Below are 12,264 nucleotides of genomic sequence, written 5' to 3' on the forward strand. Positions count from 1 at the left end.
AACCTGTAAAACATTATATGATAAGGGCATATATGTGAGGGCATTATATGTGACGAATAAGCATGTTGATATGATGGAAGATGAGGCGGAGGAGGATGAGAAAAGGAATATTCAACCATATACCATTGTTTGTGGTGGCAGGGGTGCAAGGGAATACCGTTTTTTTCAGTGCATTATAAACAACACATTTAAAGTGCCTTTATGTTCAGACACTTTCCTCTGGTGGAGTCGAGAAGTCATGGTCAGGCCTTGTTCATTTTTATAAGAGTCAACCTGTCAGCATTTTCAGTTGACAGGCGGATACGTTTATCTGTTATAATGCCACCAGCAGCACTAAATACCCGCTCAGACAAAATGCTGTCGGCAGGGCAGGCCAGCACCTCCAAGGCGTAGAGCGTCAGTTCGTGCCACGTGTCCAGCTTAGACACCCAGTAGTTGTAAGGCACTGAGGAATCATTGATTACCCTGGCACGGTCTGCTATGTACTCCTTCACCATCTTCCACATTTTTTTCCTCCTTGTGACACTAGGCCACGCATCAGGATGAGGGTGCTGGCGGGGTGTCATGAAACTGTCCCAGGCTTTGTGTTGCCCTGCCTCTGTTAGAACTGCTGTGTGTTCCCCTTGTCTCCCCTCCTTAGTTAGCCAAGGAACTCCAGACTCTGCTGTCAACGTTGTCAGATGGACATTTTTGGAGCAATTTTTCAACAAGGATCTTCTGGTATTGCACCGTTTTGATTGTCCTCTCCACCAGAGGAATGAGAGATGAAAAGTTTTTGTAGCAGGGGTCGATAAGGGTGAACAACCAGAAATCCGTGTTGTCTAAAATGCGTATAACGCGCGGATCGTGGGAAAGGCAGCCTAACATGAAGTCAGCCATGTGTGCCAGAGTACCAACAGGCAAGACTTTGCTGTCTTCATCAGGAGGCTCACTCTCAATCTCCTCATCCTCTTTCTCCGCTTCTGCCCACCCACGCTAAACAGATGGAGTTAAATTTCCATGGGTACTACCCTGTATAGTGGAGGAAATCGTCTCCTACTCCTCCTCTTCATCGTCCAATTTACGATGAGAAGACAAATTGAGGGTGGTCTGCCTATCACCCTATGTAATGTCTTCCCCCATTTCCACCTCTTCCACATGCAAAGCGTTGTCCTTAATTGTGAGCAGCGAGCGTTTGAGTAGACACAGAAGTGGGATGGTTATGCTGATAATAGCTTTATTGCTGCTCACCATATGTGTTGATTCCTCAAAGTTTTATAAAACCTCACAGAGGTCAGACATCCATGCCCACTCCTCACTTTTGAAGAGCGGAAGCTGACTGGAAAGGTGACGACCATGTTGCAGCTGGTATTCCACTACTGCCCTCTGCTGCTCACAAAGCCTGGCCAACATGGCAATTTCAAGCACTGCTGCAGCATTAACAGAACGGCAGAAGCTGTCGGTGACTTGCGGAAATGTGCACACATGCGGCGCACCTTCACCAGTAGCTTAGGCAAATTGGGGTAGGTTTTGAGAAACCTCTGAACCACAAGGTTGCACACATGAGCTAGGCATGGGATGCGTCTGAGCTTGCCGAGCTCCAAAGTAGCCACCAAAGTTACTGCCATTATCAGACACAACCATGCCTGGTTCTAGGTTGAGTGACAAAAGCAACAGGTCAGTTTGATCTCTTATTCCCTGCCACAGTTCTGTGGCGGTGTGCTGTTTGTCCACTCAGCTTCAGCGCGGCCTGTTGCCGCTTCCCCACTGCAGTGCTACACTGCTTCCTGCTACCAACTGATGACTGACTGGTGCTGGGCATGGATAATTCGGAGGTGAAACTGGAGGAGGAGGCGGAGAAGTGGGGGTTGGAGCCACTAACATAGGTACTGTCGGAAACCATGATCGAGTAGGGCCTGCAAACCTTGGTATCGGTAGCACCTGTGCCATCACAGGGTACAACTTGCTCTCAGCCTCCACAACGTTCACCCAATGTGCCGTCAGGGAAATGTAGCGTCCCCGGCCGAATGCACTTTTCCATGTGTCCGTGGTTAAGTGGACCTTCCCAGTAACAGCGTTGGTCAGGGCACGTGTGATGTTACGGGACACATGATGGTGTAAGACGGGCACTGCACACTGTGAAAAATAGTGGTGGCTGAGGACTGCGTAATGAGGGATGGCCGCCGACATCAAGCTGTGGAAGGCCTCAGCGTCCACAAGCCTAAATGGTAGCATTTCCAGGGTCAGTAATTTTGAAAGTTGCGCATTTATTGCTATGGCCTGTGGGTGGGTTGGTATTTGCGCTTGTGTTTAAATGCCTGGGGTAAGGACATTTGTATGCTGCACTGGGACACGGAAGTGGTTGTGGTTGCCGATGGTGCTTGCGAAGGTCCAGGTGCAGGATGGGAAGCATCCGCGCCTGCGCCTGGCGATTGGCCAGCACATAACACAGGGGAAAAGGAGGCAGTGGTGTGACCCACAGACACAGTTTGCGGACCCAGGCACTCGTCCCACTTATTACAGTGCTCGGATACCATGTGGAGAATCATGCTAGTGGTAGTGAGGTTGCTCGTGTTCACACCGCAGCTCGTTTTTGTATGGCACAGGTTTCAAACTACTATTCTTTTGCCGTCCACACTTTCCTCAAAAAAGGTCCATACTGCGGAACATCTACCCCTTGGAAGGAGGATCAGGGTGAGGATTGCGTTTACCAGACTCCTGGCTACTGAGACTGGACTTGGTGGAAGACAGGGTGGTGCTTAACCGACTGGAAGTATTATCTGCTGCAATCCAACCGACCACCTGGTCGCACTGGTCTGACTTCAAGAGTGGTGTTCTGCGCTGCCCTGCAAACTGGGACATAAAGCTAGGTATCTTGGATGATTGTTTTTCTTGTGCTCTGGCAGCAGGCACTGTTTATAAGCGCCCAGGGCCACAGACTCTGTGTGCACCATCAACATCACAGGCACTTTCCTGTCCCTTACTGTTTGCCTTCTTCATTTTAAATGTGATATATGCTTGAAAGTATGTCACACATACAGTAGCGTAGGATTTGGAAGTGTATTTGCAAAAAAATTTACAAAGGTATTTGTAATGAGAAAAAGTTATACAGGACAGGTACCACAGGTAATGTCACAGTTCGCAGTGTCTACGGAAAAAGTTGCTGCTTTGATGGGGAACCGATGGCAGGGAAGGCAGCCCGATTCATCCTTAGGCATTGTGGCTTCCTTCTGGGAGAGCCTATAAGATCCAGCCCCCTGGATCTCATAGGCAAGCGGGCTGTAAGTGTATTATAGTCTGTAATACACTTACAGCCAATGCATCACAATACAGAAGTATTGTGATGCATTGTAAAGGGGACCAGACCCCCAAAAGTTGAAGTCCCAGAGTGGGACAAAAAAATTAAAGTGAAAAAAAGTTACAAAAATAAAGTTTTCCCATTTTTTTTATGTTTAAACTAAAAAAAAGTGTATTTTTCGCAAAATAAAGTAAACAATTATTTTTTTAAAATAGGGGAAAAAAAGAAAAGTAGACATATTAGGTATTGCCGCTTCTGTATCTACCGGCTCTATAAAAATATCACATTACCTAACCCTTCAGATGAACACCGTCAAAAAAATAAACTAAAAACTGTGCTAAAAAAAAATTGTCACCTTACCGTACATCACTAAAAGTGCAACGCCAAACGATAGAAAAGGCATATGCCCCTCAAAATAGTACCAATCTAGCCATCACCTCATCCTGCAACAAATTAGCCCCTACCAAGACAATAACCCAAACAAAAAAAAAACTATGGCTCTCAGACTTTGGAGACACTAAAACATGTTTTTTTTTTGTTTCACAAATGCTTTTATTTTGTTAAAAAAAGACAAAATAAAAAAGTAGACATATTAGGTATTGCCGCATTTGTAACAACCTGTTCTATAAAAATACCACATAACCTAACCCCTCGGGTGAACACCTTAATTTTTTTTTTATAAAAACGCTGTCAAAAAAGCAATTTTTTGTCACCTTACATTACGAAAAGTGTAATAGCAAGCGATCAAAAAGTAATTTGCACCACAAAATAGTGGAAATAAAACCGTCATCTCATCCAGCAAACATTATCTAAGACAATTGTCCAACAACTGAACAAACTATGGCTCTCAGACTATGGAGACACTAAAACATCTTTTTTTTTTGTTTCAAAAATGATATCATTGTGTAAAGCTTACATAAATAAAAAAAGTATACATATTAGGTATTGCCATGTCCGTAACGACCTGCTTTATAAAAAATATCACATGAGCTAACCCCTCAGGTGAATACGGTAAAAAAATAAAAATAAAAACGGTGTCAAAAAGCAATTTTATGTCACCTTACATCTAAAAAGTGTAATAGCAAGCGATCAAAAAGTCATATGCACAACAAAATTGTGCCAATCAAACCATCATCTCATCCCACAAAAATGATACCCTACCTAAAACAATAGCCCAAAAACTGAAAAAACTATGGCTCTCAGAATATGGAGACATTTAAACATGATTTTTTTTTATTCAAAAATGCTATTATTGTGTAAGACATGAATAAATAAAAAAGTATACATATTAGGTATCGACACCTCTGTAATAACCTGCTTTATAAAAATACCACACGATCTAACCTGTCAGATGAACATTGTAAATAACAAAAAATAAAAACAGTGCCAAAACAGCTATTTTTTTTATCTTGCCTCACAAAAAGTGTAATATAGAGCAACCGATAATTATATGTACCCTAAAATAGTACCAACAAAACTTCCACCTTATCCCGTAGTTTCCAAAATTGGGTCCATTTTTTGAGTTTTTACTCTAGGGGTGCATCAGGAGGTCCTCAAATGTGACATGGCAGCTTAAAATTATCCCATGAAATCTGCCTTCCAAAAACCATATGGCATTCCTTTCCTTCTGCTCCCTGCCGTGTGCACGTACAGAAGTTTACAACCACATATGTGGAGTTTCTGTAAACTACAGAATCAGGGCAATAAATATTGAGTTTTGTTTGGCTGTTAACCCTTGCTTTTTTAGCGGAAAATATTTTATTAAAATGGAAAATCTGACAAAAAGTGAAATTTGGAAATTTCATCTCCATTTTCCATTAATTCTTGTGGAACACCTAAAGGGTTAACAAAGATTGTAAAAACTGTTTTGAATACCTTATGGGGTGTAGTTTCTAAAATGGGGTTATTTTTGGGTGGTTTCTATTATGTAAGCCTCAAAAAGTGACTTCAGACCTGAACTGGTCCTCAAAAAGTAGGTTTTGGAAATTTTCGGAAAAATTTTAAGATTTGCTTCTAAACTTCTAAGTCTTCTAACGTCACTTAAAAAATAAAATGGCATTCACAAAATGATCCAAACATGAAGTAGATATATGGGGAATTTGAAGTTGTAGATATTTATGGAGTTATTACTATATATTATAAGAGTAGAGAAATCGAAATTTAAAAATTTTCTCACATTTTTTGTAAATTCTGTATTTGTTTATAAACAAAAATGACATTTTTTTTACTACATTTTACCACTGTCATAAAGTACAATATGTGACAAGGAGATAATCTCAGAATGGCTTGGAAAAGAAAAAGCATTTTGAAGTTATTACCACATAAAGTTACACATGTCAGATTTGCTAAAAATGGCCTAGGCAGAAAAGTGAAAAATAGCTTGGTTATGAAAGGGTTAACTGTCCACAGCAGACGCCGTCTAAGGAAAAAGTGTACTGGATATCACTGATTCTTTAGGGATGCGCACACTTTAAATAGGAGATGTGGCGCGGATAATTTTACTGTCCGCAGGGGACACCGTCTATGGAAAAAGTGTACTGGAAGTCACTGAAATTTTAGGGATGCACGCACTTTAACCACCCCAGGACCGCCGCACGCAGGATTGCGTGCTGGCAGCGGCACTGTAATTCCTCCTAGATGCGCCGGCGCGTCATCTCGCGGGAGGCGAGATTTCCTGTGAACGCGAGCACATAGGAGCGCGCGTTCACAGGAACCGGAGGTAAACAAGTGTAGATGTGATTTTTTTTAACCCTTGAAAGGTATATCAGACGCTGTTTTGTTAACAGCATCTGATACACCTGCTACCTGGTCCTCTGGTGGTCCCTTTTGCTTGGATCGACCACCAGAGGACACTGGCATCTCTGTAATAAGTAGCACCAAGCACCACACTACACTACACCCCCCCCCGTCACTTATTAACCCCTTATTAACCCCTGATCACCCCCCTGTCATTGATCAGCCCCCTGTAAGGCTCCATTCAGACGTCCATATGTGTTTTGCGGATCCGTGAATCCACGTATCTGCAAAACGCGGACACCGCAGATCTGCAAAACGTGGATACCGGCAATGTGCTTTCCGCTTTTTGCGGATCCGCACATTGCCAGAACTATATAGAAAATGCCTTTTCTTGTCCGCAATTGTGGACAATAATAGGACATGTTCTATAGGCTCTACAAAAAACGCAGTGTTCGCCCGATCAGGCCTGATCTTGTGCGCACACTTGCATTCAGTCCGCCCCACCGCAGTGACAGAATATTTTTTTTCTGATCACTGCAAAAACACTGTAAAATCGCTGCGGCGCTATAAAGATCACTTTTTAGGGGCATGGCAAGTTCATAGAAGTTTTTTTTTTTGGGCACAAGTTAGCAGAAATTTTTATTTATTTTTTTTGTTTTTTTTTACAAAGTCTCATATTCCACTAATTTGTGACAAAAAATGAAATCTCACATGAACTCACCATACCCCTCACGGAATCCAAATGCGGAAATTTATACTGCCCTGGCATTTTAGGGGCCCTAAAGCGTGAGAATCCAAATACCTAACAATGCGCTCCTAAAAGATGCTCATTGGAATTTGGGCCCTTTTGCCCACCTAGGCTGCAAAAAAGTGTCATACATGTGGTATCGCTGCACTCAGAATAAGTTGGGCAATGTGTTTTTGGGTGTATTTTTACGTATACCCATGCTAGGTGAGATAAATATCTCTGTCAAATGACAACTTTGTATAAAAAAAATGGGAAAAGTTGTCTTTTAGAGAGCTATTTATGTCACCCAGCATGGGTATATGTAAAAAGACACCCCAAAACACATTGCCCTACTTCTTCTGAGTACGGCGATACCACATGTGTGACACTTTTTTGCAGCCAAGATGCGCAAAGGGGCCCAAATTCCACTGAGTACTTTCAGGATTTCACATGGCATTTTTACGCATTTGGATTCCAAACTACTTCTCACGCTTTAGGGCCCCTAAAATACCCGGGCAGTATAAATACCCTACAAGTGACCCATTTTGGAAAGAAGACACCCCAAGGTATTCCGTGAGGGGTATGGTGAGTTCATGTAAAATTTTATTTTTTGTCACAAGTTAGTGGAATATGAGAGTTTGTAAGAAGAAAAAAATAAAATCATTTTCCGCTAACTTGTGACAAAAAAAAAAACTTCCATTAACTCACTATGCCCATCAGCGAATACCTTAGGGTGTCTACTTTCTGAAATGGGGTCATTTGTGGGTTGTTTCTACTGTCTGGGCATTGTAGAACCTCAGGAAACATGACAGGTGCTCAGAAATTCACATTTTTGCACCATAGTTTGTAAACACTATAGCTTTTACCCAAACCAATAAATATACACTTATTGCATTTTTTTTTATCAAAGACATGTAGAACAATAAATTTAGAGAAAAATTTATATAGAAACGTAGCTTTAATTGAAAAATGTTACAACTGAAACTGAAAAATGTAATTTTTTTCATAAATTTCAGTCAATTTCGATTAATATAAAAAAAGAAAAAATTTCAGCAGCAGTGAAATACCACCAAATGAAAGCTCTATTAGTGAGAAGAAAAGGAGGTAAAATTCATTTGGGTGGTAAGTTGTATGACCGAGCAATAAACCGTGAACTAGTGTAGTGCAGAATTGTAAAAAGTGGTCTGGTCATTAAGGGGGTTTAAGCTAGGGGGGCTGAAGTGGTTAAACAGGAGATTTGGCCTGGATAATTTAACTCTCTGCAGCGGACACAGTCTACGGAAAAAGTTCACTGGATGTCACAGATATTTTAGGGATGTGCAAACTTTAAACAGGAGATGTGGGCCTGGATAATTTAACTGTCCACAGGGGACACTTTCTACGGAAAAAGTGCACTGGATGTCACTGATATTTTAAGGATGTGCACAATTTACACTGGAGATGTGTCGCAAATAATTTAACTGTCTGCAGCAGCCTATTACACTGTATTTTGCGCAGGATGCGCTAAAAATATATATTGCTGTAATAGTCCTTAAAAGGACTTTTGGGTCTCTGAAAAAAATTGTATAAAAATCTTCCTATTACACTCCCTACACTTGTCTGTCCCTTCCTATGCACAGCTCACCCTAACACTAAGCAGTTTAGCCCAGGTTGCGCTGCAAAAGTCCTTGTAAGTAGGGATGAGCGAACTCGAACTGTATAGTTCGGGTTCGTACCGAATTTTGGGGTGTCCGTGACACGGACCCGAACCCGGACATTTTCGTAAAAGTCCGGGTTCGGGTTCGGTGTTCGTCGCTTTCTTCGCGCTTTTGTGACGCTTTCTTGGCGCTTTTTGAAAGGCTGCAAAGCAGCCAATCAACAAGCGTCATACTACTTGCCCCAAGAGGCCGTCACAGCCATGCCTACTATTGGCATGGCTGTGATTGGCCAGAGCACCATGTGACCCAGCCTCTATTTAAGCTGGAGTCACATAGCGCCGCCCGTCACTCTGCTCTGATTAGCGTAGGGAGAGGTTGCGGATGCGACAGTAGGGCGAGATTAGGCAGATTAACTCCTCCAAAGGACTTCACTTGATTAATCGATCGATCTGCAGCTGTGCATCATTGAGCTGCTGAAATTCAAATGCTCACTCACTGTTTTTAGGCTGCCCAGACCGTTTGTCAGTCACTTTTTTCTGGGGTGATCGGCGGCCATTTTGTGTCTTGTGCGGTGCTGCGACCAAGTGCATCCAAGCTGCGACCAAGTGCATTTAACCCTCAATGGTGTGGTTGTTTTTTGGCTAAAGCCTACATCAGGGTGAAGCTGTCACACCAAGTGCATTTAACCAGCAATAGTCTGTTCATTTTTTTGGCCATATACTAAATCAGGGGCAAGCTGCGCCTGTCACCAAGTGCATTTAACCCTCAATGGTGTGGTTGTTTTTTGGCTAAAGCCTACATCAGGGTGAAGCTGTCACACCAAGTGCATTTAACCAGCAATAGTCTGTTCATTTTTTGGCCATATACTACATCAGGGGCAAGCTGCGCCCGTCACCAAGTGCATTTAACCCTCAGTAGTGTGGTGCGTCAAGCTGTGACACCAAGTGCATTTAACCAGCAATAGTCTGTTCATTTTTTGGCCATATACTAAATCAGGGGCAAGCTGCGCCCGTCACCAAGTGCATTTAACCAGCAATAGTGTGGTTATTTTTTGGCCATATCCCAGTCTAATTCTGTCACTAAATCCATACCGGTCACCCAGCGCCTAAATACTAGGCCTCAAATTTATATCCCGCTAAATCTCTCGTTAACGCTGTCCTGTTGTGGCTGGGAAAGTTATTTAGTGTCCGTCAAAGCACATTTTTTGTTCTGGGTTGAAGTACAATTCCCAATTTAGCAATTTCATAATTTAGTGGTTCCTGCTATATCAGAGCTATTTGAAATCTATCCCTAAAAGGGTATATAATATTCAAGGTGCACATTGGGTCATTCAGAATAACTTCACACACACCCGCTACTGTGTATTTCCAAGTCTAATTCTGTCACTAAACCCATACCTGTCACCCAGCGCCTAAATACTAGGCCTCAAATTTATATCCTGCTAAATCTCTCGTTACCGCTGTCCTGTTGTGGCTGGGAAAGTTATTTAGTGTCCGTCAAAGCACATTTTTTGTTCTGGGTTGAAATACAATTCCCAATTTAGCAATTTCATAATTTAGTGGTTTCTGCTATATCAGAGCTATTTGAAATCTATCCCTAAAAGGGTATATAATATTCAAGGTGCACATTGGGTCATTCAGAATAACTTCACACACACCCGCTACTGTGTATTTCTAAGTCTAATTCTGTCACTAAACCCATACCTGTCACCCAGCGCCTAAATACTAGGCCTCAAATTTATATCCTGCTAAATCTCTCGTTAACGCTGTCCTGTTGTGGCTGGGAAAGTTATTTAGTGTCCGTCAAAGCACATTTTTTGTTCTGGGTTTAAATACAATTCCCAATTTAACAATTTCATAATTTAGTGGTTTCTGCTATATCAGAGCTATTTGAAATCTATCCCTAAAAGGGTATATAATATTCAAGGTGCACATTGGGTCATTCAGAATAACTTCACACACACCCGCTACTGTGTATTTCCAAGTCTAATTCTGTCACTAAACCCATACCTGTCACCCAGCGCCTAAATACTAGGCCTCAAATTTATATCCTGCTAAATCTCTCGTTAACGCTGTCCTGTTGTGGCTGGGAAAGTTATTTAGTGTCCGTCAAAGCACATTTTTTGTTCTGGGTTGAAATACAATTCCCAATTTAGCAATTTCATAATTTAGTGGTTTCTGCTATATCAGAGCTATTTGAAATCTATCCCTAAAAGGGTATATAATATTCAAGGTGCACATTGGGTCATTCAGAATAACTTCACACACACCCGCTACTGTGTATTTCCAAGTCTAATTCTGTCACTAAACCCATACCTGTCACCCAGCGCCTAAATACTAGGCCTCAAATTTATATCCTGCTAAATCTCTCGTTAACGCTGTCCTGTTGTGGCTGGGAAAGTTATTTAGTGTCCGTCAAAGCACATTTTTTGTTCTGGGTTGAAATACAATTCCCAATTTAACAATTTCATAATTTAGTGGTTTCTGCTATATCAGAGCTATTTGAAATCTATCCCTAAAAGGGTATATAATATTCAAGGTGCACATTGGGTCATTCAGAATAACTTCACACACACCCGCTACTGTGTATTTCCAAGTCTAATTCTGTCACTAAACCCATACCTGTCACCCAGCGCCTAAATACTAGGCCTCAAATTTATATCCTGCTAAATCTCTCGTTAACGCTGTCCTGTTGTAGCTGGGAAAGTTATTTAGTGTCCGTCAAAGCACATTTTTTGTTCTGGGTTGAAATACAATTCCCAATTTAGCAATTTCATAATTTAGTGGTTTCTGCTATATCAGAGCTATTTGAAATCTATCCCTAAAAGGGTATATAATATTAAAGGTGCACATTGGGTCATTCAGAATAACTTCACACACACCCGCTACTGTGTATTTCCAAGTCTAATTCTGTCACTAAACCCATACCTGTCACCCAGCGCCTAAATACTAGGCCTCAAATTTATATCCTGCTAAATCTCTCGTTAACGCTGTCCTGTTGTGGCTGGGAAAGTTATTTAGTGTCCGTCAAAGCACATTTTTTGTTCTGGGTTGAAATACAATTCCCAATTTAGCAATTTCATAATTTAGTGGTTTCTGCTATATCAGAGCTATTTGAAATCTATCCCTAAAAGGGTATATAATATTCAAGGTGCACATTGGGTCATTCAGAATAACTTCACACACACCCGCTACTGTGTATTTCCAAGTCTAATTCTGTCACTAAACCCATACCTGTCACCCAGCGCCTAAATACTAGGCCTCAAATTTATATCCTGCTAAATCTCTCGTTACCGCTGTCCTGTTGTGGCTGGGAAAGTTATTTAGTGTCCGTCAAAGCACATTTTTTGTTCTGGGTTTAAATACAATTCCCAATTTAACAATTTCATAATTTAGTGGTTTCTGCTATATCAGAGCTATTTGAAATCTATCCCTAAAAGGGTATATAATATTCAAGGTGCACATTGGGTCATTCAGAATAACTTCACACACACACGCTTCTGTGCATTTCCAAGTCTAATTCTGTCACTAAATCCATACCGGTCACCCAGCGCCTAAATACTAGGCCTCAAATTTATATCCCGCTGAATTTGAATACAATACATTGGGCCAAATAATATATTTGTTGTTGTGGTGAACCATAACAATGAGAAAAACATCTAGTAAGGGACGCGGACGTGGACATGGTCGTGGTGGTGTTAGTGGACCCTCTGGTGCTGGGAGAGGACGTGGCCGTTCTGCCACATCCACACGTCCTAGTGTACCAACTACCTCAGGTCCCAGTAGCCGCCAGAATTTACAGCGATATATGGTGGGGCCCAATGCCGTTCTAAGGATGGTAAGGCCTGAGCAGGTACAGGCATTAGTCAATTGGGTGGCCGACAGTGG

Source organism: Bufo gargarizans, unplaced genomic scaffold, assembly GCF_014858855.1.
Source record: "Bufo gargarizans isolate SCDJY-AF-19 unplaced genomic scaffold, ASM1485885v1 original_scaffold_1597_pilon, whole genome shotgun sequence".
Taxonomy (NCBI): domain Eukaryota; kingdom Metazoa; phylum Chordata; class Amphibia; order Anura; family Bufonidae; genus Bufo; species Bufo gargarizans.